General features: G+C 38.2%; 1 protein-coding gene and 1 long non-coding RNA gene across 2 annotated transcripts in view; both read left to right on the forward strand.

Annotated features, from left to right (window-relative positions):
- Nucleotides 1-7,231, forward strand: part of LOC108384733 (uncharacterized) — a 37,798-nt gene extending 30,567 nt beyond the window's left edge. The window contains exons 2-3 of the long non-coding RNA XR_012127116.1: nucleotides 4,127-4,253; nucleotides 5,201-7,231. This is a non-coding gene — a long non-coding RNA (uncharacterized lncRNA). The remainder of the gene's footprint in view (nucleotides 1-4,126; nucleotides 4,254-5,200) is intronic.
- The window catches only part of LOC108399479 (uncharacterized), a 299,067-nt gene that overhangs the window by 112,114 nt on the left and 159,026 nt on the right, over nucleotides 1-27,927 (forward strand). The window lies entirely within an intron of this gene.

Raw genomic sequence — 27,927 nt, forward strand, 5'->3', positions numbered from 1 at the left:
AGACGTGTGAGACGTGCCCAGTGGTCATTTGGGGAGTCCATCAATCTAGCATCCATTCTCCTGTAGGTTGGGGTCGAGGCTGTCAGGGGATGAGGAGACAATGCTGAAGGGGAGACCGAAGATTAACAGCCTCCCAAGGATGTCATGTCCTCATCCCTGGAACATGCGTACGCATTAAGTTGCATGGCAGAGGGGGATTAAAGTTGCAGATGGATTCAGGTTGTTAACAGCTGATCTTACATGGGAAGTTGTCTTGGGTTATTCTGGTGGGCCCAGTGTAATCACAAAGGTCCCTAGAGGTAGAAGAAGAGAGGCAGAGGAAGAGATGTCATAGCTTCAGGATCTCACAAATGCTGTCCTACTGGCTTTGAAGACAGAGCAAGGGACCATGAACCAATGCATGTGGGTGGCCTCTAGAGCTAGAAAATGCAAGTAAATGAGTTCTCTCCAAAGCTTTCAGAAGGGAGTGCACCTTGAATTTAGTCCAGCGAGACCCATGTCAGATGTCAGACCCAAAGAACTGTAAAATAACAGATTTGTTTGTTTTAAACCACTGACTTCAGAGTAATTTCTTACAGTGCAATAGAATACTGACACCATGGAAAACTAATATACTACTGCAGTACATAAGATTTCAGGGTAATAAGTGATTGAGGGAAGCCTGGGCCTCAGAATCAGAGAAGAGAGTCCTGGGCTGAGTGGAGTGAAATCTGAGAAAGAAGGTAGTGATTGGGAAGGACAAGAAACCCAAGTTAGGGAGGAGGACAGTGCTATGCCAGGAGGGACTAAGTTAAGAGTCCAGAAAAGAGGTTTAGCCCAAGCAATCAGAGAAGCAGTTTTGGGGATTTGGAGCATATGGGTAGTAGCATAGAGGTGAGAATGGGATGGAGAGAGTGAATGTGGGAACAGTGGGTTTATGTTAGGTTGGGGAACAGCAAAAGGGAATGGGAAGAGCACAGAGCTAGGAATCAAGAAGTCTGGATTTTAGTCATTTTGCTAGCTGTGCTGTCATTTGGACACAGGTAAGTCTTTAAACCACCAGGGCTTTAGTTTTCCCATATGTAAGATGAGGGGCTCAGAGTATCAGGATTGCTTTCCAGATTGAAACAATAATTATACAGTTTGGTGAAGGACCTTAGGGAGCTCTTTAGGAATACTCTGACTCTGATTATGGTATTGCAGCGCACTGTGTCACTAAGTCAGTGTCTTTGGACACAGCTCAATACACTGTATGTAAATGACAGTGAAATATGTTTTCCCCCTTAGAAGAGTAACTTCTTTCCACTTGTGAGTGTTCATGATATTGCGTCAGCACAGAAATAGTGACTGTGGCACACCTGTGTCCCCATGATCAAAATATTTTGTATTTATACAGTTGTATGTATATGATGCTTTTCATGGGGCAGGTTCAGAGTCTTTACAAACTGCCATCTCTGATTCCTTTTGGGACAGGCAGGTATTTTATAGTTGGCCAAACAGAAACATGGGGCTTTAGAGCCCCAAATCCCTCTTAGCATTAAGTATTCCAGAATCCTGAAATACTGAATTCAGTAAAAAATGTCTTTGCATTCTGTTTGATTTTGTACACTTTTCAGTTTCTCACAAACCTTTTACCGACAGAGCATCGTAGCATCTGCCAGTGATAGGGCAACCAGAGGGTTTGGCAGCTTGTGGGTGGGAGTTTCAGGGTTTGGGGACTTGGCGGCAGTTAGATTGGGCTGTGGTGTGGGAGGATGGAACTGTGTATTGATGATGGTCTTGGCTTTTCCTAAATCACAATTGCATCATATGAGATAGCTGAATTTATGTTGAGCTTTACAAAAGCCTCCTGGGAAAAGGGCAAAACTGGTTTTAGTGCGTAAGAAGGTTATTTATGGCAATTATGGTACCAAACTGAGACTGAGACTGTTGAGAATCTGGACCATTTTCTGGTGGAGAAAAAAATATCTATTTTACTTTTGTAAGTAGGAATCACATAGTAGAGTCACTTTGTAGTTGCACTGATTTTTGAAAGACTTCTTGTCCTTTCCATAGGACTGCAGGTAGGATATTCTTGTCATACCAGTTCAAATAAGGGTGACTTCTGAAAATAAATACAGGGAAAGAAATAAGGATGAATAGAAAGAAAATGGCCAGCTCCTGGGGAGGGGATTTGAGGATGTCAGTTATGGCTGGCCAGCTTTCTTATGACTCATCTGCACAGCAGAGCCGTATGGCTGGTCCCCTGGAAGCCCAGGGTTACAGCTTTCTGTAGTATTAAGATGACTCACAGAGATGGGGGCTGTAGGTTCCACTGCAGGTTTATCTTACTTGTATAAATATGACTTAGGTCTTCGGTTTGATTTGAGTTTTTAACTTGTGCTCTGATTTCTAGTGATAGAATGCCATAAAAGGGAAACTGTATTAAATATTTTTTTTAAACAAAAAGATTAGAAAACTAGAGCACACCTCAGTCATCCTTGCATGTTGTGCTCTAAAATGGGTTACTTTTGGTAGAGTCCTGACAAGAATTCTTCTACTATGTGATATAAATGTAATCTATCAATCAACAACTCATTTGGGATATATTAAGCACTTCAACTTTTCCAGTCACTACTTTTGCCTCAACTTTGTAGAATCATCTTCTCCCTTTAATGGCATCTTAAGTATCAGAGCATCCTGATTGTTTTTGATGAGCAAAGCTCAGTTCAGTCCAGTTTAAAACTCCAGTTTTGTATCCAGTTTAAAACTCTTCTCCTAACCCATTGCTCAAGGGGGCCAAAAAGTGGGTTGGAATTGGAGATTGGAAAGAGAGAAAGGGAGGAAGAGAAGAAGACAGAGATTGAGATAGGCATGGAGGTAGGTGGAGTACTTGTAAGATACCTCCTCCCCTTGTCTGTCGCATAGACGATCCAGGCCTGGGGTGAGGGGTGCCGGGACAGAGGAGGTAGCTGTCGTCTTACACGCTTGACTCTCCGCCAGTCATGGGAAGCTGTCCGTGTCTTCCTCCGGTCACTTTGGTCTAGCTGCTCCTCCACCTCCGCTGATGTAATAGTCTCCATACGAGGTTTCTTGTTCAGGCAGACCTGGCCTGCTCTGTCAATGAGGACTTCCTGAGAGAGGGGCAGCCCTGCATGATCCCTATCTCTGGTCCTCTCTGTGGTGGGGTGTCAGCTCATTTGTCCTGGTTGTCTGGACAGCCCGTTTGTATTTGTCCTCCCTCTGTTCCGCAGCACTTTCTGTGGACCAGTGGACACCCCTGAGATTTTCTTACATAACTTCTGTCATGACTTCAGGGTGGAGGTGCCACACTTTTCTTTCTGCTGTATTTTCTCGTCACGCTGCCAGAGGGCTACTCTAAAAGCCTCTAGTCTTCAGAAATCTAAAGGGAGAAGCAGGTATAAATCTCTGTGTTCAAGTGCCGCCCCCATCTTCAGGCCAAGCCCTCCCTAGAACTCTCTCACCAGGCTCCACCATGCTTCACTCATGGCACAGTGAGGTGCCAGGAGCCTCTTTTCCTTGCAGTTACTCCCAACTCTGCAGGGATTCTCTTGGAGGCATGCATTCCCCCTCCCTTCAACAAACTTGGCTTTGTAGGATAAGGAAAAGAAAACTTCCCCACTGTATGCACTGCAGGCTATGTGCAAGGCTGGGGACTTGACTCACTCTTCTCTTCCTGCCTAGGCTCTTGCATGGACTGGGAAGAGGTGTAAGGGTTGGGTTGATGGCTTACAGGCACAGTGTTGGTTTTCACTACTATTAAGCCTTAAGGGAAGGTGTCTATCCCTTTAGATATGGAGACTCAGTGCCTGTAGATTTCATCTGTGGACCCAGTGCCAGTGAATTTTCACCCAACATCCTGGCATACTGGTATCTAGTTATATATATATATGTGTGTTCTCATGCCAGTCAGTGGCCTTTCAGTGTTACGGGATAGTATGTTTGTTTGTTTGTTTTTGTATTATTTATTTTTTTGTATCTGTCAATTCAGACTCCTGGAAAAGTCATACAAAATAATGGTTTATAAAAAATAATAAAAGGCTCTGTTTACTTCAGTACTGATTTGTTTCCCAGGAAACATTTGATTTCCCTGGCTAGATGCTGTAAATCCAGTAGGACTTTATATTTACATTGTTTATTTTAATAGGGATTTATTCTGTAAGGCAAATCATGGTCTCTGAGATGCATCCCACATGAGAAGAGCCCAGGGAGGCAGTGGAGCGCTTGTTGGAGTCAAGCTGACTTGGCTAGAACCAGCAGCCATGTGAGACTGGGTGAGTCACTTAACATCTTCCTCAGAGACAGAATAAAAGTATTACTGCCTGTCCATCCCAGAGTGTTATGAGGACTCAACTGAACAATGTATATAAAGCATTTAATACAATGCCTGAATCATAGGAAGTATATAATAAGGTTTTCTACTTTTATTATCTTTATGTTATAGACAATGATTATCTATATGATTATATAATTCCACTACAATTTGAATTAAAAACATATCAGATTGGGCAAGGGAGGCCAAGACTGGGAATTCTGCTAGATGTAGAAAGGTTGAGCATATATCATGTTACAGGAAAAGGAATCAAGTTCAGGAGAATAAACAGCAGAGATTAGGGACTCCACCTAAAAGAATGGGAGATACAGGATTAAAGATTAAGATCAAAGAGTGTGGATAACTAAAAATTAGGCATCACACAGTAAGGATAAAGCTTGTAGTTACAGATTTGAAAGATAAAGTCTAGAGCACATCTCAGAGGGAGGGTGACCTGGGATGGTTGACTAGAACAAACAGGACCTCTGAGGGCAGCACTGTTGGGGGTGTGAGGGAAGGTAATTCCTGTGGCATTTCTCTTTTTGTCAGAGGGATCTTTAAATATGTTTTACTTATGATGAGAAAGTCTTATTTCCCTCATTTGTTTCTTTTTTAATAACTCTGGTAGGGATGCAGTAGAACTGAGTATTTAAGATAACTATTGCTAATTGGATAGGCAAAAAATAATCTCATTCAAATTTTTACTTTTGATCATAAGTGGGGTTTAACATATAAACCCATAATTAGCTGTTTACATTTCTTCTCATGTGAATTATCTACTCATACCATTTGTAATTTGTTTATTGAGATTTTAGGGTTTTTCTTCTTAACCTGTGCATGTATTGTCATATTTGCATAAGTATTTTTTGTCATTTGTTTTACCTTTTAATTTTGGTTTTCCACTTGTAGGGTATGTGGAATCAACAAAATGAAAAGGCAACTTAAGGAATGGGAGAAAGTACTTGTAAACCAGCTGTCTGATAAGGGTTTAACATCCAAAAAATATAAGGAACTCTTACAGTACAATAGCAACAAAACAAAACAAAACAAAAATCCCCAAGTACCCTGACTAAAATATAGGCTAAAGATCTATATAGATATTTTCCCAAAGAAGATACACAAAGAAAAGATGCTGTAGCTAATCATTAGGGAAATGCAAATCAAAATCACAATGAGACATCACCTCGCACCTGTTAGGCTGCCTGTTTTCAAAAAATAAATAACAAGTTTTGATGAAGATGAGGAGAAAAGGGAAGTCTTCTGTACTGTTGGTGGGATTGTAAATTGGTGCACAACAGAAACAATATGGAGAGTCCTCAAAAAATTAAAAATAGGACTACTATATGATCAGCAATCTCACTTCTGGGCATATGTCCAAGGGAAATGAAGTCAGTTTTTCAGAGAGATATCTGCACTCTTGTGTTCACTGCAGCATTATTCACAGTAGCCAAGATATGGAAACAAGCTAAATGTTTGGTGACGAAGGAATGGATAAAGGAAATGTGACATATATAATGGAATATTATACAGCCTTAAAAAAGAATGAAATGCTGTCATTTGCAACAACATGGATGAAACTGGAGGATGTTATACTCAGTGGAATAAGCCAGACACAGAAAGACAAATACTGTAAGATCTCACATATGTGTGGAATCTAAACAAACATAAAAAGCTGATCTCATAGTAACAGACTGGAATGGTGGTTACTAGAGGCTGGGGCATGGTGGAAAAGGGAGATTAAAAAAAAAAGAAAGTAAAATGGCCATTGCCAGGGACTGGGAAGAGGGAGTCATGGGGAATTATTGTTTAGTGACCATGGAGTTTCAGATCTGTAAGATGAGAAGAGTTCTGGAGATGGGTGGCGGTGGTGGTGCACAACCATGTGAATGTGCTTAATAACCACTGAGCTGTACACTTAAAAATGGTTAAGATAATACATTTATATTATGTGTATTTTACCACAAAAAAAATTGAGAAAGAAGAGAAAAAACTGGAAAAATATGTCAAAACATTAAAAAAAGACAAAATAAAATAAGAGAACATATGTTCAGATATTGCAGAGATTAATAACAGTAAGAAATTATGGTGGAAAGCAGTTTGCTGGTTCCCCACAAAGTCAAATGTAGAATTACTCTGCGATCCACCAATTCCACTCCTAGGTATATATTGGAAATAACTAGAAACAGGGACTCAAACAGGTATGTTCATAGCAGCATTATTCACAGTAACCAAAAGGTGGAAACAACCCAGGTGTTCATCAACAGATGAATAGATAAACAGAATATGCTATGTACACATAATTGAATATTATTCAGCCATGAAAAGGAGTAAAATTCTGATACAGGCTACAGCATGGATGAACCCTGAAAACATGATGTCAAGTGACTTAAGCCAGACACAAAAGGACAAATGTTACATAAGTCCACATATATAAGGAAGAGAATAGGCAAATTCATAGAGGCGTAAAGTTGAATAGAGGCTATTAGGGGCTGGGGAGAAAAAAAGAAAGGGGAATTATTGCTTAATGGGTAGAGTTTCTGTTTGGGATGATGAAAACATTCTGGAAAATTGTGTTGATGGTTACATAATGTGAATGTACTTATTTCTACTGAATTGTACACTTAAAAGTGGCTGAAATGGAAAAGGTAATGTATATTATGCCACAATAACATTTTTTTAAAGATAAAAGAAAAGATGTATCAATCTTTTACTTTGAACACTCTGTAATGACTTTTAAGATGACCTCCATGATTTTTTTCCAATGTATGTTTACATATAATTCTTATCCTCTAGGTATTATAAACTTCAATTTTTGCATATAACTTATCCATTTAAAATTTATGAGATACAGATACAGATTTATCAGAACAGTGTTTCTTATGTATTATCTTCTGCACCGATGAGTGATCTTTATCCTGTATTAAACTTATATATAATAAGCCCTGTTTATGTATAAATTCTGTTTTTTAATTTCAACAATACCAAAGGGATTGTTGCCTCAGAGTGCTTTTGGGTGTGGAGATGTGGATACTAAGTAAGCTTCTGGGTGTGTATTTACCTATGGCATCTCTTTCTGTATCATGGTTATCCCATATTAGTATAAACTCAGTGTTTGCAGAATGTAATTATCAAGTGATGCTATATAGCTCATTCAAATTTCTTTATAAATATTACATTTTCCACATATGGCTAAAGCTCAACACCACTGGTGTTGACAAGAAGCAATGTATGTCATGTTCAGTTTCATTAGCAGAGAGAGGTGAATTTAAAAAGAAAATCTGCTTCTATACCATTTATAGAGCCATTAGTTGTTAAATCATATCTGTTCTTTTCCTCTATCTTTCTAAATGCTTGGTGGCTGTGAATAAATTTTCCAAAGTTGCCCTGCATCAAGCTCTGAATATAATGCCTCGTGCTGGATATAATTCTTCCATTACCAGCCTCACTCATCCTACCAAGGCAAGTGGCCAAAAGTGTGACTTTAAATATGGTGAAGACTGGTAGAGAATCTTCTTGCTGAATTTCACTAATGGATTTTATTTCTTCACTTTAGAAGTGGTATGTCTACCTACATATAGGGATATATTTATTGTTCCCTACTGAATGTATTTCCAATATTAAGCTGTTCCAGATCTTTTCTAAAATACTTTAATTGGAGTCACTTTCCAGATATTAATTATCAAGTGACCTTGTCTATTTGTGTATGCTGGTCTCTGGGCAAAAGTCCTGATTTCCCAATGGTAGTGCATCTGAGTTTTTTAATTGTTAAATCATACTGGACGTGTTCAGGCTCATAGATGGGGGTTCTAGGTCTATCATGTCTTTCTTAAGATTGGTCCATCCTAACCAATTTCTGCCTCCATTTGGGTTCTTGTTCTCTTATATTTATGGAATCCAAAGAAACATAGTCACTCTATTTATTACGATTGAGTAGAACATCAAAACTTAGTTGATTGTTTCTTAAATTTATCTGAGCTTCTTAGGTTCCTGGCAGGGTATACACTGATTTTTTCAGACTTGACCAGTTCAACAAACTCATCTACCTCCTCTTTTATTCCAATGAAAGTTTCAGAATACCAGACAGAGGAGGAATACCAGCCCCAGTGGGTCAGGAAATCTGGCTGAGGCTTGATTTATACATTTTGCGAAGGGAGGATATTTTATTAGAGTCAGTGCCTGCTGATTTGGTGAGGTTACAGGAAAAGCAACAGAAGGTTTCTGTGAAAAACAGGCAGATTTTTATGGAGTTTAGAAATCGGACAAAATTGGTGGTTGAGATAGCTGTTTGAGTGTTCAGGGATTTAAGGAGAAATAAGCACATGCTCCTGGAGCTTTGGCCATTTTCTAGTTCATGGAGAAGAGAAGTTTTTATAACTTTATGTTGAAGAGGTTCCTTATGTGCATGGAGGAAACAGCTAGAACCTCTCGCACAGCCTAATGACATGGGGATGAGCAGCAGCATCCAAGCAACCCAGGAAGGATGGTTCTCAGCCCTTGGAGATATAGTTGTGATTGGGATCCTAGGCCCTGGGAGAGAAACGGCCTGGAGAGAGGGTACACCTGTACTAAGAGGGCTGGAGGCAGCTGAAGTACCACTTCGTAAATTCAAATCTTGTAAATTTATTTGATCTTGTGAGGGACAGGCTTTTCCCTCCTTCCTTTGTTAAGGGCTTAGCACTCTATTCCTTTGGGAGAATGATCAGTTGAAACTGAGAAGAAAAGGCCTTAATAGTGTCAAATCTCAGAGAGAAGTAGGGATGGGAACCCAGGGGTAGAGCCTGGAGAATAAAGGGTTTGAAGTAGTAAGGATTACAGGACTTAGATTAAAGAGGGACAGTCAGAAAGTGGAAGCAAGCAAGGTTATGCTTAGCAGGCATAGGTCCTAGCAATAAGCAGGTGACTTTCAGAGACAAGGATCTTGTTCAAGATTTTAATTTTTAGAAGAAAAGAATAGTATATATTAAATAATATATAACCCCGAAGATTCCTCTCCTGGATAATTCGAAGTAAAATCTGTTCTCTAGAAGTTTTAAGTATTAATAATACAAATTAAAAGCCAAAAAATAGGATATCATAACATTTTTGTAACTATTCCCTGAAAAAATTTTTAAGTGTGTATGTATTACACACTTAAAACACAGTATCTATTTATGTATCTATCATCTATGTATCTTCATACATAATCAGGTTGATTTCTTTCCTGATTGTGCACTTTATTTTTGGCTTGCTATTTTGCAGGAAGTGACTCAGAACCGGAAGTGGAAAATCATTTTATGGTTTGGTAGGGAGTTTTTTTTCTGTTAGCGTTGTTGTAATTCTTATATAATATGAATACAAACCTCTGAACGTTTATTAGATGTCTGGTGCTGGGTTTCTGTGTAAAACAATACCAGCCCCATAACTTCCATGCCTCTCTAATTATATGTAAACTTGTTTAAGATCATCAAGTACAATGATTCATCACTCCAAGGTGCTCTGTGAAAGGCTACATTGTTATAAGACTATTGTTCCCTACTGAATATATTTATTTTGAGCTTTGGTTAATTTTTTATTTTTAACATAAGCTCCAGATCTCTATCTGTACTTATTATGTAAGAAATAATAAACACTTGAATTCAGTTATCTACTTTTAAAATTTTACTTCTTATGATTAAAACAGAAGGCTACTGCATTCTTAGAAATGTCTGTTTAGATTTATTGCTATCATTATCAGCATCCTCATAATTATCACCATCATCACCATCTGTTACTATTGGTTGCTAACCATTTAGATCAGGGATTATTATAAGTTGCAGTAGCATTTACAAACAGTATATATCGAATAACGGCATCCTTGCCCTTAGAGAAAGAGAGAGAAATGAGGAATGGTCAAAATTATAAGCATGTCCTAACTTTCAAATGGGTGGTTGCCAAATTTTGTTGCTAAGGTAGTTTGTTTGACCTTGGAGACCCTTTTATTGATTGATTGGTAAACACTGTTATATATGGAGTGTAGGTACCCAGTTTTACTACCCAAAACCCATTCAGGAGTTGAAACTGTATGTGTTTAACCCTATGATAGACTATTTGAATCCACTGGATATTTTGGGTAAAAATTTAGTAAGACTCAGTACAGAGCCTTCCACTAGATTTCATGGAGAGTAATTCTTCTTTTTCTGCTCTCCTCACTTACACTCCCAAGGAAGACATGAAAACATATTTATGTCCTCTGTTGTGTGTTGAATTGTGTCTCCCAAAAAGATATGTTGAAATTCCAACCCCAGGTAGCTGTGAATGTGACCTTATTTGGAAACAGGGTCTTTGCAAATGTAATAATTTAAAATGAGGTCACATTGTATTAGAATGGGCCCTAGTCCAATGACTGGTGTCCTTATAAGAAGAGAGAAATTTGGACACAGATACAGGAAGAGTGCCATGTGACAGTGGAGGCAGAAATTAGGGTGACGCGTCTGTGTGCTATGAAATGGCAAGGATTGTTAGCAACCACCAGATACTAGGAAGAGAAAAGGAAAGAGTCTTCCTTAGGGCTTTGAAAGACAGCACAGCCCTACTGATACCTTGATTTTGGACTTCTAACTTCCAGAACTCTGAGAAAATAAGTTTCTCTTGTTCTGAGCCATCCAAGTTTGTGGTAATTTGTTACAGCAGCCCTAGCCAACTAATATACCTTCTAAGAAACAAATTGTGAAAAATTACTTGTGTGCCTATCTGCTCCTCAGTAAGTCTAGGAATGGACTTACTAAATAAAACTTGGCACATGTTATGGACTGAATGTTGTGTCTCCCCAAAATTCATGTATCTAAATCATAATCTCCAATGATGTTATGAGGAGGTGGGGCCTTTAGGAGGTAATTAGGAGCCTTCATGAATGGTATTAGCCCCATAAGGAGACCTCAGGAAGCTTTCTCACTCACCCTCTTTCTACCATGGGAGGATACATGAGCAGAGGGCTGTCTATGATCCAATAAGAGGGCTCTCACCAGACATCAGATCTGCTGGCACCTTTATTGTGGACTTACGGGCCTCCAGAACTGATATGTTTGTTGTTTTGGTCACCCAGTCTATGGTATTTTTGTTACAGCATCCTGAACAGACTAAGCATGCTTAAGTTTGATATGTGGTTTAGTTTGCTACCTTAAGACACAATTGTGGTGATAATATTTAAGTCACTGTATTGTTAGTGCTTTTTAAATATAAATCTTTTAGTTCATGAAGAATTTTAAGATATGTGATGGTACATATGACATGAATATATGAAAAATACTAAAGACTGTGTACAACAAATCTATACATGTCAATCCTTGCTTTAAATAGATAACATTAAATAAAGATAGATTAATATAGTTACAATTTTAGGAAGATTCTTATGTTTATTAATATTTCATTTTTTTCAATCAACACTTTCCAGAATAGCAAGAGTCTACTATATCTCTTAGTGTTCCCCCTCTCTCCAAAATAGTCTAGAATATAGGGACTTTAATAAGTTCTAAGAGAGCAGTCATCCTTCCATGTATCTCACAGAGAAGAAAAGAGAATTGGAAAATTTGATACTGGGTCCCATTTTTCATTTGTCATTTTTTCTATTGTTCGCAAGTTACTGGTAACAATAGGTCCTCATGGTCTGATGCATCCTTTTCCACTCCTCCAATGACACACCTTCTGGTCACTAACTCAGCACAGCAATGTCTTGTTTCAGACTTGGACCACAGCTCTCTAGTTCACACTCATTGGTTAAGATCATGGGCTTTCTGACAATCCTGTGTATGAGTCCCAGATCTGCCACTTACAATCTGTGTGGTCTTGGAAAACTTATTTAAGCTTACTAGGCCTCTATTTTCAGAACCATAATATGGGTATAATATTGTATCTTCTTAATAAACTAGTTGTAAGAATTAATGAGAAAATGTACATAAAGTGCTTAGGAAAATGCCTGGCACATGGCAATGCTTGAAATAGTGAAACGGACTCAGTAACAGAGGGTTATTATATCTATATATTTATGAAGAGTTAATGATGTGGGGAAATACTTATGATATAACCTTAAAGGCAAGGAAAGGACTAAAATCATATATATTCAGATGGAGTGTGATTTTTAATGAGACAAAGAAGTGTGGTGGTCATCAAACATTCCATTTTATGTCCTTGACATTTCTATCCTCCTACCTGTAGTTATGTGACCAGTTCTAGACAGTGGGCTGTGGGTGAAAGTTCTAGGCTAAAGCATAGAAGAGCTGGTGTGAGACCCTCCAGCTGTTGCTCTGTCTCCCAAGGTGACTGAAAGAGGTCTTATACTCCATCCAGATGCAGCTACAGGATGGTGGGAGATTCCTAATCAGTCTGGGTCCTTGATGGACTAAGGCCCCTGATGACCCACGATGGACAGGTAGGATGTGTGAGAAATAAGCCTTAATTGAATCAGACCACCAGGATTTAGGGGTTTATTTGTTAACCACAGCATAACCAGGCCTATCTTGCCCAATACCTTCATCTTTATTGAAGTATGTATGTATTAAAAATGTGTAAAAAGACTTGAAGACAATTCACCAAAATTGTAATCATGGTTATCATTGGATAGTCTGGTTGTTGGTGCTCTTAATTTTCTTTAAAATTTTTCTGTATTAAAAAAAAAATTGTTTTAAGGGAGACAGTGATATGTTTAGGCCATTTTAGAAAACTTTGAATCAAAACTGTTGAGAGTCATTAACTCTTCAATGGTAAATTTTAGCTATTCAGAGACTATGTCTTAATGAAAATTACTTTATTCTCTAGCACTGACAGCTAAATGAGCAGTTAGTGTAGACTAGGTGGGCAAACTGCAATCTGTGGGACAAAGATGGCCTGCAGCCTGTTTCTGTAAATAAAGTTTTACTGAACGTAGTATACTTTTTCATTTAAGTATTGTCTATGTTGTTTTAGCTATACAATGGCAACATTGAGTAGTTGAAACAGAGATCTCATGGCCCACAGCCTGAAATATTTACTATCTGGTCCTTTTCAGAAAAAGTTTTCCAGTCCCTTGCATGGATTGTAAACTCTATGTAGGGCCTGGGCTAGGATGAGGAGAGTAAGGCACTTGTTAAAGGCACAAAATTTAAAAGGGCACTGAAAACCTCAGTAATAAAGATTAAGTAACATTTTATGCAATATTTAAAAAATTGATGCAAAAATCCATGATGAACAAAATGTCAAAATTTTAAATAAAGAATCAGTCATTAGTCCTGTGCCAAGCCCTGTTGGAGCCCAAGGCAACACTAATCCTGTTTTTGTTTAGAATTTTAGTATTTTTTTTGTATCATGTAGGGCAGAGAAATGCCCTAAATTCCCTAGCACAATGCTTAAATGTATAGTGGGCCTATAATAAGTTTTTTAATCAATTATGAATTTATTAGCCCATGATACTGAAAATGAAGAATTAGAAAACTGATCTGGGAGTAGTTTGGCCCAGTTGTTCTGGTACTTATGTACTAAGTCTGTTTAGTAGTTTGGTGAACCAACAAATATTGGGGATGGGTTTTGCCTTAGTCCTAGATCCGTGGGCGCCATCCTAATTTATATGGCTGTTTTAAGGTGGTATTTGGGGATTTATTACATTTTAAGCATGGTTTTGAACAGACCTTTTTGAAATTAAGATTGTCTGTAAAGTCTTGCTTATATAGTCAAAATGCTTGGTGTTATCACTTGTTTAGCCAACTGCTTCTGGTGTCTTCTCCCATTTCTTAGTTGGTGTATTCATCAGATAGACTAAGCTCATCCCCTCCCTCCAGGCTTTTCTTGTAGTATCTCCATTCTGACTGAAAGATGGAATGTCCTTTCCAAAAGCCAGACTGGTTGGGATTCAAAGCCACATTTTTCAGAGTTCAAAGGTTCATATAATACATGCTCTTGAACTTTATTCAGTGTGATATTTAGATGTAGCTGCTGCTAAGAACAAACATCATATAGTTTATTCTTTATCACAGAGACCCATGTTGATAAGTACAGAGACTTGGATGAGGATAAGGAACATTTACTTTTCCAAATGCCTGCTGTTTGGGAGGCAGAGGTAGATTTTGGTAAAGATTGAGAAAGGAAACACTGTATGAGTGGATGCTGAAGTTACATAATGGTCACTGAGCAAAACATTTTAAAGGGAGCATTATGTAGAAATGGAGAACGCAACTATACATTTAGTTTACCACTGAAAATCAAAGTAAATACACCTAAATGATAGTCATTCAGATGCAAAGGGAAAATTGCTCGTGAAATTTTGAAAAAACTTACAAATAGTTTCAGTTTAGTCTAAACTGAACTGGCATTTTATTAGATGCCTTTGTTACCAGATTTCTAATACCTGAAGGTAAAATTTATGGTTCTCTTTCATGTAGGTTCTCCTATGTGAGGTTCTCCTTCCTCTCCTCGGTTCTTTGATGTGGATCGGGGGAGGGTGGGAAACTATGGGAGAGAGAGGAGGGAAAACCCAGATAGGAGTTTGAGGAAGGGAAGAAGTAGGGTGTGAGAGGAACTGAGTACAGGAGAAATGTGGAGTGAAGAGGGGGAGGACAGCAGAAAGAGGTTGTGGGGAGGGAGCAAGAGACAGGAGTCTGCGTCTAGTAACCCCATTTGGTGTGCTAGCAGGAGACAGAGGCTTACCAACTGCTGGTGGAGATTCATCTGATTCCTTATTTGCTATAAAAGTGCCTTTCAAAACAGTTGTATAAAGAGGGGGAATAATTCAGGTCTGATGCCCTTATGATGATTTCTTCTCAAGTTACTAATACTCTGAGGTTAGAGAAACTTCCTGGCTCTACAGTGACGTGAATTAAGAAGAACTAAACATTTATCAAGGACATGTGGCAAAATTTGTGAGGAAGTTGCCTGTGAATTGAGACTTCTAACACTTCATTTATTCCCACTATCCTAATTTTCCTTTTGTTTTTCCAATTTTCTGACATATTTTGGGGAGGACTGCCTATAGCATGTTTTCTGGTATGTGGAAAAGTGGAAGACTTTTTCCAAAGAAAAATTCATTGCTCTCTTAAACTTTAGCTTGAGGAATTAGTATCTTACTTTTTCTCCAGTTTTATATTTTTTAAGAGAAAAACGATCTTTTCTCCATAGGTAGTTTTCTAACATTCCATAGCTGAATAGGGTGGAGAGAGTATTTCTACTGTTGACAATAAATACCTTCTTTCTGGAGAGAATAAAATAATAAAGTATTTCTTACTACCTCCCACAGCACTGAGTCACATGCTTTGTTTACAGAGGGTTCTCAATAAGAATTCACAAAATTTAAATTTTAAGGTCTCTATAGACAATGGTATATATATAAAAGGATTTTTTTTCCTACCTAATTATGAGAACTGTGGGCTCTTAAGCCAACTTCTGTGTCTGTGATGTTTTATACCTGAATGATACTGTTGGTATTAATTTTTTATTTACTTTGTTATTTTTATCAAACCAATATAAATGCATGGTTAAAAGAGTCAAACAGAAAAAGATTTATAATGAAAAGCAGCAGGGTCCTGTGCCCTATTTTCTTACATCTGATTCCTGTCCATTATTCTTCATATTTTGCCTCCTTCTTTCTAAATAACACACTTATGCTAATTAGAATGTTTTTCATTAACTGTACTGATGATTTCCTGCTATAGATGCTGATGCATTAGCCCTCTTATGCCATCCATTTCTTCCTCTTTCCCCCTCCCTTTCCCCCCTCTTTCCCCCTTCTTCTAACATAGTCATATCACAGTTTGGGCTAAATTGGTATTTTGAAATTTTTTTATTAAAAGTTATTTCTAATGGTTGCATTCTTTGTCTTATCAAGTGTACTTCTGGGAATTTAAGAAAATATCAGAGGTATGCACAAAAGATTTATATACAAGGATGTTCATTACATCCATCAGTAATCATGAAAAAGTAGACAAAATCTGAAGTCTAGTGTTAGGAAATTTTTTTGATAAAAATCTGTTATTACCTCTTCATATGACAGACTTCTTGAAACCATTAAAAATAATGTTTTGAAGACTGTTAGTAACATAGGCAATGGTTCATGGTAAGAAAAGAAACTAAGAGTACAGCTGATTTGACCCAAACTTAAAAAAAAAAGAAAAAATATATACATATTAAGAAGGTATGCAAAGCTATGTACCAAAATGTTAAAAGTGGTTTTTGTAGTTTGTAGTATTGAAAAGCAATTGTTTTCCTGTTTAGGTCTCTCTGCATATTCCAAAATCAATAAACTTGGTAAACTGCTTTTTAAAAGAGTTCTAGTATTTTGTAATACTAGAAGTCATTTATAAGACCAACAGTTTTATTGTATTCTCAACATTTCTTTGGTGCTATTATTTTTTAAATTCTTGATATTAGGTGTTCTCATCTTTTTATTTATATTTGGACATCTTTGTGGAATTTTGACAGGAATTAAATACATTTCCTTTTAGCTATATTTTATAGGAAGACAAACATCATAAAGCACATTAATCATTCTAAATTTATTTTTGCTAATTTAATTGACAAAAATTTCATCTTATTCTGAGTTTGTTTCTTTGATCATGTTCAAATAATTTTTCATAGCTGTCTTTTCTTGTGTATTGCCAGTTTACTGAATTCCTCATATCCATTAATGTCCTTTGGATGGTAGATTTTGAGATAGTAAGATGCTGGCAGAGATTATTCTAAGCAGAGAGAATAGCATGAGTGAAGGCATAGACTTACAAAATTATGGACTGGTTTTGTGAGAAAGCAATTCCTGCTTAACAGGACTGTGATACATATGTAGGAGAATAAGGCAGGGAAAGGTAATACCTCGGAGATGTTGATCATTGCTGCTTTTTGAAAGGATTCCTTCTAAGGAATCTTTTCTGCCCACAGCCCTGCTTCAAAGGGCCCATCCATTCTCTAAACCTTTTATCCTTCCTATCCACCATGGGATTGGATCACAGCTGATTGAAATAGGGTGGGCATCTGATATAAGTGCAGATGATCTATAGGTTGTTCTGTGGCATTTCTGTGATCCAGCATGAAAAGATGGACTGGGTCATTTGGACATTTTAGTATTTGGAACTGGGAAATCAGGACTGAAGCAATTAACAGTGGGGGCAGAAACTGCAAGCAAATGATGGGAGTTGCCACGGTTTAGAAGGTGTTGGGACTGCTTATGTTGTGCTGAAGCTATGAGGGAATGGAAACTGAACAGCCAGATGAGGCAGAGCTATAGAGAGAAAGGAAACTGAAAAGAGAAGCAGAGACACTGATAGAAAGAGAGAGTGGTGGAGTTTTAGAGTGTTCTTGTTTTCTGACAGCTATCAGTTGATCAGTGAGTATCCTTTTAAATATTTTCTTTTCCTGAGGTAACTTGAGATCTCTAGTCCTTCCAAGCACATGGGTATTTATATGACCAACTTTGGATGCTAGGACAAGATGTTTGTAATTTGCTAGGCAAGGGATAAATATGAACTATTTTTGAAATGTGGGCTAGTATCATTAGAAGTATGATAAGTGAAGATTAAACTATAAGTAGTATGTAGGAGAGATAGAGAAACTGACTTCAGAAACTATTCTAATAAGATATGTCAGAGGTAATTAAGGCCTGGAATTGAGGATAGGATGGAAAGAAGGTCAGTGAGTTAACAGATGGAAAAAGATAACAAAGGAAGAATCAATAAGCTATGCTAACTTACTGGATGTAGGCAACAAGGAAAAAGAACATATCAGAACTGGAACTGAGATTCTAAGACTTGGGGGTTAGAAACTGGTAATATCCTAAGGAAAAATAGGGAAGTTAGGAGGCTGGGTTGTTTTGGGTTGTAGAGGGCCAGGCAGCTGTTTAGTTTTATATCCATTCAGCTTCAGATGCTGGTGTGAAACACTGTTTACTTAAGTTTAAGTAACTTTTGTTAAGTTCCTGCTACCCTGTTTTTGGCTCTGGTGGTGGAGGTTGGGGGATGGAAATACAAGAATAAATTAAACATGGTATCTGCCCTTGAGGAGCCCCTAGAGTTACAGATGAGGTTGTCAGGTAGAGACGTGTGTGGAGCAGCTTGAGAGAGAACTTCTGGACTGGAGATCCAGATGTCAAAAGAGCCCACAAAGAACTGGATTATCAAAGGATAGAGGGAGGCAGTGCAAAGAGGAGGAGCGTGGGTCAAACTGTAGAGAATACCTGGTGTCACAGGGCAGGGGAGGGAAGAAAAGGGGAGGCATGGCCAGGGCATTCTTAGGAGAAATAGGATACTGTAGGGTCACAAAACCAAGGGAAGGAGGGTTTCAGGAGACACAAGGTCACCCACGGTGTTAAATACCGTGCAAGCTTGAGTGAGTGAAGCCTTGGTGTGTGTAGGTCACCGTGATCCTAGAAGAATTTGTGAGTCAGGGCTAATGAAGACATGCAGGAAGCAAAGGTAGATCACTCTTCTGGTAAGGTGGGTGTTGAAGGGATGATCAAAGGTGGGAAAGTCAAAGACGATTTTATTTATTTTTAAAGACCGGGGCTACCTGAGTAGGCAGAAGGGGTGATGGGTCAGGAGAGAGAAAAAAAAGAGGAGAATTGAAAGAGCAAGTCAGTAAAGGGATGGGAGGGTTTATGATCGTATAAAGGGTGTATTACCACAGAGACATTTCATCCTGGAGCGGCAGATTGGAAAGAGGGATAAATTTACAATACAGAGGAATTCAGAGGGGGAAGAGAAAGGAAGTAAAAAGAAACATACCTCAGATGGCTTCTATTTTCTCAGAAAAGTAGCACACCAGAAGTGGAGTCTTGTGATTGGGGATTTTAGGAACATAGAGGAAGAGAAAGTTTTGAAAGGCCACTAAAGGGAATGGAACCGGGAATTAACAAGAGGTGAATGAGAGGATTTTTGAGTGGTTACAAAGAGACGAAAAAGCGATGAGAAGGTGAGAGATGAATCAAGAAAATGAAAACTATTTCAAGTAGTGGTACTCAAAGAATTTCACAGGGTTCCTCCTTCCCCCACCCACACTATTTCACAAATAAAGAATTTAATTCCAAGCAACTTATTCATGGATCTGTTGTAGTTTCAACCTCCTTCCCCCTTCTTTCTGCATGAAAAGTGATGTGACAATTGATTATAAAGTTAATTTAAGGAATTGGTTAAATCTGAAATCTGACTAAATGTGGAAAATATAAAATTGACCCAACCAAAAGATGAATGCCTATGTACGTTGAGCAAATGTGGTAGTTGGGCTGTGAGTCACAGGAAATGATTCAGGAATATTCTCTACACCATAGTGTATGTGCTGTGTGAGAATATTTTTCCAAATTTTTAAATAATTCTGATTTCTCATATAAATATTTAAATGTCTGATTTATACAAAACAACTGCCAATTAATTTATTAGCTAAAAGAAACTCAATTGTCACAGTGCCCATGAAAGCCTAGTTTTCAGTGTGAAAGTTACAATTGTAGAAGATAGTCTGGAAAATTATTACATATTCAGAAGCAGTCAATCATTTCTAGCCATGGAATGAGAATATTATTTAATATGTTTTTAAAATATTTAATTTATTCTCAGATCTCAAGACTTAGTCCCTTAAGTTTCTATAAATCATTTTAAAGATGAGGCTTTGAATTTCTGAGGACTCATTTTTCAGTAGAGCTTCAAGAAAGGTTGAATTCCCTTAGAGGTGGCAGTGAAGTAATGTTCTTATTTGTCTTTGTGGACAGGATCAAATTTCAGTGGTAACTATGAGGGGCCAAATAAATGATCATAATTCTTCTGTGTCATTTTCATGTGTAATTTTAGCAGCCACAGATAGAGCAGACAGAATTGCCACAGCAATAAGCAGAATATTATTATTACCACTGTCTAGAAACTTCTCTAGACATTTTGTTTTTGGTTGTTGAAAGTAAATAAAAGGTGATTTCAGAAAAAAGATGAAAGTTTGTTTAGACATTCTGTGTTTTCAAAGTGCAAAGTAATCATTGGTTATCTTTTATCCCACTGTGGCAGCAGATGGGGATGCCATCGGTGATGTCCATAGGCTTCAGTGTGAAGTGGGGGGTCAGTGATCATTCTGGCCTCTTGCCCAAGAGATGGGTTGGAATGACTCCGTTTTTTTGGCTGAATTCCAAGGAGGCCTTGGGAGAGCCCTTCACACTGAACTGGTACTGAAGCCTTTGACACTTTCTGAATTGGTACAACTTGTCTCCAGCATAGACACAATGCAAGCAGAATACCCATCCCTACAGGTGTGTGTGTGTGTGTGTCCACTGCGGTTGGTAGTCCACACTCATAACTCCATTAAGGAGACAGCTGCCTCTGACTCTTACTGTCTCTTGGGTCTCAGTTTAGGGAGGGGTGTTCTGTATTTCAAAGGGATTCCTACCCAAAGATCCAGCTTCCGCAATGAAGTACTGGGCAGCTCTGTGGATGCTGGGCTCTCTGTCTGACTCAAAAGCTTGGAGATTGTTTATGGATATCCTTATTTGTGAGACCACGTTCTAGAGAGAATGTTCCCCTTTAACTGTGTCTCAAGAGTAAATCAAGGGTGCCAGGGGCTTTCCACTGGATGCTCAAGCTACTTGAACTTGCCGCTGCTTCTGCTCCAGACACCTTTGGTTTGGCAGAAATTTCAAATTTCTGCCACCAACATTTTCTTGGTACCTGGCTATGTGCCATCCCAATTGCTACCTCTGTACCAGGAATTATGTATAGGTAATTCTTACCATGTATAGGTAAGAATTCTCAAATGGGATGGCAGAACTACATTCTGTGCCCATCACAAGGTTGGCTAATGATGGAGCTGGAACCTATTTTTTTCTATTACAGTGTTTGTACTGCCACAGAACCAAAGCTGTTCTTTCTCTTCAACCTGAGGCTGAAGTTCTTTTCAAATATGACAACACTGATGGTGGTGGATTTATCAGTTCTCCACATGTCCTGCAGGGGCTATCTTGGTTCTCTTTAATGAAAATAACAGTATTTATATTTTATAGCAAGACAACTGTGGCTTTAGCAAGCTTATCATAGACAATCTGTACCAACTCTCAGTAGAAGAGGCAATAGAGCATGAAGCAAAGAGTATATCTGAGGTTGGTCAAGATTTGCTCTCTAGAAGATGCAAGACCAGAATCTTGTCTAAAAAAAAAAAAGGAAAGATCTGGAATTTAAACTCTGAGGTTCAGAGAACCGAGACAAAAAAAGACTGTTAGAATATTATAAGCACTGATTTAGAATGAGGGAGGTGGTATATATTGTTTACAGAAATGTGTACATAGACCAGAGAGTTTAACACTTGCCTGGATGTCCGGCATTTGTATATACTTGCTCTGTACATCCCTGTATATACAGGTTCAACATGAGGAGGACGAGGTTTTGTCTGTTTTAGAAAGAATTGGAGAAAAACTAGGTTTTAGGTTTTTTTAATGGAAAATTAAGGTTGTTATTAATCTAGGTAATATAGTAACTAAAAATGTGACTTGGGGCAGCAGAGTTCATATATCTTGCTTTATGGACTTGAAAGAGTTCTTTTAACTTGAATCTGATAAAAGACATCATAAAGAAAAGAAGTCTTATAAAAATGAACAAAAGATTTGAGCAGATATTTCACAAAGGAAGATATACAAATGGCTAATAATAAGGACATGAAAATGTGCCCGGCATCATTAGTGATCAGGGAAATGCAATTTAAAACCACAATGAGCTGATGTTTAATTCCACTAGAATGGATAAAATTTAAAAAGTCTGGTGTCAAATGTTGGGGAAGATGTAGAGCAACGAGAACACTCATTCATTGTTGGTAGGTTGGTTCATAAAATGGTTTAACCCACTGGTGAAAACAGCCTGGAAGTTTCTTCAGTAGTTAAGCATATGACCCAGCAATTCCACTCCTAGGTATTTACCCAGGAAAAAATGAAAAACATGCCCACAAAAACATTTGTGCAAGGATAATGTACAAAATTACTTAAAAAGCAGAAATAACCTAGGGGTCCATCTACAAGAGAAAGGATAAAGATACTATGGTATATTTAAAAATGAGTACTACTCAGCAATGAATAGGACAAACTATCCATATATACAATAACATGAAGGAAAAAAAACCTCAAACAAACCCCAAAAAGAACTATATGGAAAGGAGTGAATACTTCATGCTTTCATTTCCATGAAGTTCTGGAACAAGCAAAACTAATATATGCTGAAAAAAATCAAACAGTGGTTGCCTGTGGTGGAGTGTGGCTTGGTATCAACAGGGAAAGAACAAGAGGGAATTATCTGAGTTAATGGTGATGTTCTATAACTTGGTAGGGTTGGGTTACACAGGTATTTATTTGCCAAGCTCATCAACTATCATACTTACTAGTTTTGCATTTCACTGTACATAAATTTTATCTCAAAAAGAATTGTAAACAAATACTAAATTCTAGTTAGTGATATGCAAGCCAAAATATTCTGGGGGAAACTGTTCTGTATTGCAAGTTACTTTGAAATGCATTTAAAAATAAGATTGATGGATGGGTAGAGGGATGCATAGTTATATAGATACATGATAAAGCAAATATGGCAAAATGTTAATTGTAAAATCCAGTTGGTAGGTGTATGGATGTTCACTGTAGAGTTCTTTCAACTCTTCTGTTTGAAAATTTTCATAATAAAATATTGGAAAAATAATAGGAGAATGTGAAAAAAAGACATCAAATATGTTAATTAATGAGGACTGATTATATATTATTGAATGGACTATACACAATTCATGAAATAATCAGCCACATAATGTAATACGTATTATTGGAAACTTACTATGTGGTGGTAATAAATTACAAATAATATACAGGCACAGCTTATTTAGGACTGCCCCAAACAGTGCTGATTTTAAATGGTGATGATTATCTCAGAAATAATTCATATTAAAATACACATATATTCATTAATACATACATATCCATTTATTTCTAAAAACTAAACAATATCCTAACAAATGTAATTGACCCTGCAAGCTCCCTCCTTAGGCTTCTGTCAGCTGGGTTATGGCTGAGTTAAGCATGGGAGACACTGACAGGAGATCAGAGCAGGAGGAAAGGAGGACCCTGGGTGTTTCTCCCCGCCTCATCGTGGGCAGCATCTTCAGCAGCAGCTACTTCTTCCCTGTGACTCCAGCTCACATCACACATGGCTGCCATAGTCCTGGCTTTCCCCAGTGCCCCTAAACCCTGGACTCTGGTATCACAACCTCATTCTTTTGTCTCTCCAGCCCAGGGGTGGTTATGGCTTCCTGTTGTTGCTAAGCCTTGAGTTGCTTCACTGTCCTCTGTTTGGCTTATCTGCTCTTCTGTCACTTCTGTAACCAATTCTCTGCATTGAATTCCCTCTCCTTTAAATACTTAGGATGGTTCTGCTTTCCTGGTTGAGTCCTGCCTAGTATATTTAGTATTAATGGACAGGGATCACGGATGGAACATTTTTGTTTTTTAAACTGAGGATAACCATTTTCTGAAAGAAGGCGACAAAGAATCAGAAGCTGAAGTTTGTCTGGGAGTTGTGGGCGTGTGGCAGAGGGAGGAGCCTGAGCTTTTCTGGCCCTGAAATGAAGGGGTTCAGGGCAAGGATGCCCAGGTGGCAGTGCAATGGGCAAGAAACCCTGTATGTGTACACATTCACTACAGCACTAAGCTTTGCAGCAACAGAGTGCCTTTACCCTGGATCACGTGCAACAGATTGAGCTCTATCAAAGGCTCACAGTCAGCCAGTGATGGTGAGTGGGACTTCCCATCCTATTTGTTCTTTCTATTGTGATTTATCTTTCCAACATTGTTGCCATTGTTTTGTTCTGATAAATGATGAAGGTGTGCAAGGAGAAGTGTTAGAGGTGCCACAGAAGTGTTAAACTGGATGTGTGAAGTGCCAATTTTCTGGAGAGGCTGATGTAGTCCAGGAAATAAATCGTATAAACTAGCAGTTCAGGAGGGCTGGCTGGAAATCCTCTCAAAAGGCAGGTGTTGAGGAGGACAGGTTCTGCAGCCAGACTGCCTGGTTCCAGCCTTGGCACTGCTGCTTTCCTGCCAGGTATCCTCGGGCAACTTAAGTATCCTCTCTGCCTTACTTTCCTCATCTGTAGAATGAGTGCAATCATAGTACCTAAGTTCTAGGGTTATAGTGAGAGGCAAATGACTTCAGTACATGCAAAGCCCTTAGCACTGCTCTGGGCACCTAGTGAGAACTCAGTCAACGTAACCATTGCGGCATTATTACAAAGGGTACCTGCACCATCGCTGCAGCCTGGGGAGATGTAGCTGACCAATGTCTGGTGAACAGGTGCTCAGAAATTATGTCATCACTTCAAGAACTTTGACGGGAATGAAACCATATTTGCCAGTCTGTGACATGGGAAATGTGAGTGTGTTCATGGGACCTCTGTGGTAATGCCCCTCAGTAGTGCCAGTACGGCTCATGGCTCTCTTTTCCAGGAATACCATCCACTTGCAAAACAGGATTACCCTGGAGAGGTAATTCCCCCTCACTAGATTTTGGAGACCCCTGTAGCTAGGAGGTCAGTCCTAATTGTGATGTGTTTCTCAGATTACAATTTTCTCAGAAGTAAACACATACCTTTTTTTATTGTGGTCACCTACTATTCAAATTCGCTTTCTAAGTTTGTGGAACCTTGCATGAGATGTGGGGAGAAGCAGGGTCCTTGCCGTGGCAGAGGCCCAAAAAGTCAGTTATATTTTTCTCTTTTGCAGCTTGAGAGCAGGCTGGCTGACTTCAGCCATCGAGTCTTCTGCCCAGGCATTTGAATCTGTGATGAGTTACCTGCAGAAGCAGGGATGGTGTAGGATTCCTTGTGGTGGTGGTGGCCGTGGCACCCAGCATCCAATGTGGCTGGGTCAGCAGGTTCAGCAGAGTTCCCTAAGCTGCAAGGGGTGGCAGTCCAGCTGTACTGTCCAAAGTTCAGTGGGGATGGCTTAGCACCTACCTAGGCTATTCCTGGCATGTGGCATGGGCAGTGGTTCTGGTTACCTATGCTTTCCTGGTTTCTGTTGATATTTTGAGCCTAGTTCTTCAGTCTTTGTGTTGATTCTGAAAGCTACCCAGTAGCTTTCAATGAATTCTTTTTTTCTCAGTAATTAGCCAGGGTTGGTCTGAACATTTGCAACCTGAAACTCTGCCTAATGCTTTGATTTTCTGTAACCCACGGATCCTGTTCTGTACCTACTAGGCCAGTGGCCATTTGCTTATGTCAAAGCCAGTGCAGTGATTGTAGAAAAGTCTAACCATATCTTTTTCAGTCCTTTAAATCTTAGTTTTTAAAGTATGCAGGCTTTGTGTACCCAGACATAATCAACTGTGTTTGTCAGAAATTTGCTGTATTACTACAATATGAATTATATTTATCCAGCTCATTTCAATTTACCAAACACCTACTGAATATTTACCTTCTGATAGGTGATGGTTTGGCTTTGGAGACACAAAGTCAAATAAGACATGGTCCCTCTTGCACATATTTAGAATTATAGCTGTTTTCCCCTACCTGATGCTCTTAGTAAGTATTTTAATTGAACTTTTGGCTGCAGCTTCATGTTGTGGCAGTGTCCTTTCTCTGGGTTGGAGTGGTGTCCTGATATAGGTTTAAGAGTATTTTTGTTTCTCTTCAATTGCATAAATATGTGCTTTACATACATTGAAATCTTGCTGCCCATTTCCTACTCACTCGTGGGCGTTTGCCCCTCTTTGGTTCAATAGGTCTGACTTGTATGTTTCAGAAGACATTTATGATGCATGCATCTCCTGGCTAGCATTTTTCCCCCTGAAGACCAAGAAAAGTGATTCATTTGCCCTATTTGCTATCTGATCTTTTTCCTGTGTGTACCTCTTTGAGATCCTGATAATTAAATTGTTACTCAGATTCTTCAGCAACTTAAAAAATGTGTGTTCTATTGCCTTTGGAGTCCTTTTCAAAATATTTCTCAAATTAGCTTTGGTCTAATTTTCAGTTTATAGCTAACCTGCTATGTTTTGTGGGCCTCCTTGTTTTCCTCATATGGGCTAATTTTCTATTATTAAAAACTGATTTTTTAAAACCTCTGTAAAGTGGTTTTGGATATCAGTCAGACTGGTAGGGTTTTTGTTTATTGTTGGAAGAGTTTTTAATTTAAAAAATTTCTTTTGGAGTACTCCCTTCTCAATTGTATATGTGACTTTATTTTTGGCTTCTGATGAGGTTTTTGAAAATAGTGTCCAGGCTGTTTCATTTTTGCTTCTTCCTACCCCAACACCTGTATTTATTTATGTCAAAATCAGCAGAAAAGATATCAAATCAGGGATTGTAGACTGAAGTTTTACTGCCAGGATAGAGTTACTGTGTGACTTTGGTTAGGTCATTTGACTGCTTTGGTCTAAAATTCCCTCTCATGTGAAATGAGGGAAGTGTAGTCATTCATTATTCAACAAGTATTTATGAGGCACATCTTATATGATAGGCCCTGTGCCTGGTGCTGGAAAATCTGCAATGAGCAGAAGAGTCCAGGGGCTTCCCCTCATGGAATGTGTCTTCTGGTGCTGTTAAACTATATAAACTCCAAGGCCCTTTTGAGTTCATAGCACTGTATGAATAATGACACTTCCACTTAGTTCCAATTCTCTTTTGAACAGAACAGAAAAAAATATGTTGAAGGTTTGCTTTGGCTTTTTAAAGTTCCTTTGACTTAAGTACCTTACAGTTTATCCCACAGGGTGTTCCATGGAAACCAGTGTGACATTCTCTATCTAGAAAGGATTCAGGACAAAAGATGCACACTACACCCCTCTTTAAATTGAATATTAAAACACTCTTGGAAATATACTTCAGATCTCTGCTTTTGAAGCACATTAAAAAAAAGAATTACTGGAATAATTAGCACTGACCTTTATTTAAGATGTAGGAGTCAGCATCAGTAAAAGGAAAGTTTTCTTGGTTGCTGCCAATATGACAATACTTCCTGAGTTATAAAATTATGTTCAGTTATAGACTATAAAGTTCTTTACTAGGAATCAGTAATAATTATATACAGTAAAAAATGTAAATTTTTTTATTTGGCTGACAACATAGTATGTGATATATGCCTTGGGAAAATAATGGACTGGTACACTTTTTTAAATGTTCATTAGTATATTTTTTATTGTTAAGTATATTTCTTTGTATGGCTGCTTGGATTGGTACATTTGTAAACCTGCTTGCTAATGGTTGTTAGTGTTACAGGAGCTATCACAATATGAGTCCTTAAAAGAATATTTAAGCCAAGTCTCCCCCCGCCTTTCCCTTCATATTCCACTTAATTTAAAGCGGGCTATTTGTGGGGATGATATATGCCAGGTAGTAGGAAAAGGTTGGAATTATATTGAAGTAATTTTAGAGCTATTATAGAATGGAGCCATCTGAAAGGGTTGTTTATAACAGGTAATAGCTGTCAGGAAAAAATTATAAAGTAGAATGAAAGATGTAAGCCAAGTGACATAAAAGAACCAATGAGCTGGTGGAAAATCCAGAAAACATCTTGCATGAAAGTCAATTCATAACACAGTTTTACAGGAAACAATTAAATAGTAAATGTTAATTTTTGTCTCTCAAATTCTGTCCTCTTCAGGATAATAATTCTTGTTTAAACTCTCAATTATCTCACATTTTTTTCTGTTCATGAATTCCTATTAAATTTTCTTAATATC

This window comes from Manis javanica, chromosome 2 (assembly GCF_040802235.1).
Source record: "Manis javanica isolate MJ-LG chromosome 2, MJ_LKY, whole genome shotgun sequence".
In the NCBI taxonomy this organism is placed as follows: Eukaryota; Metazoa; Chordata; class Mammalia; order Pholidota; family Manidae; genus Manis; species Manis javanica.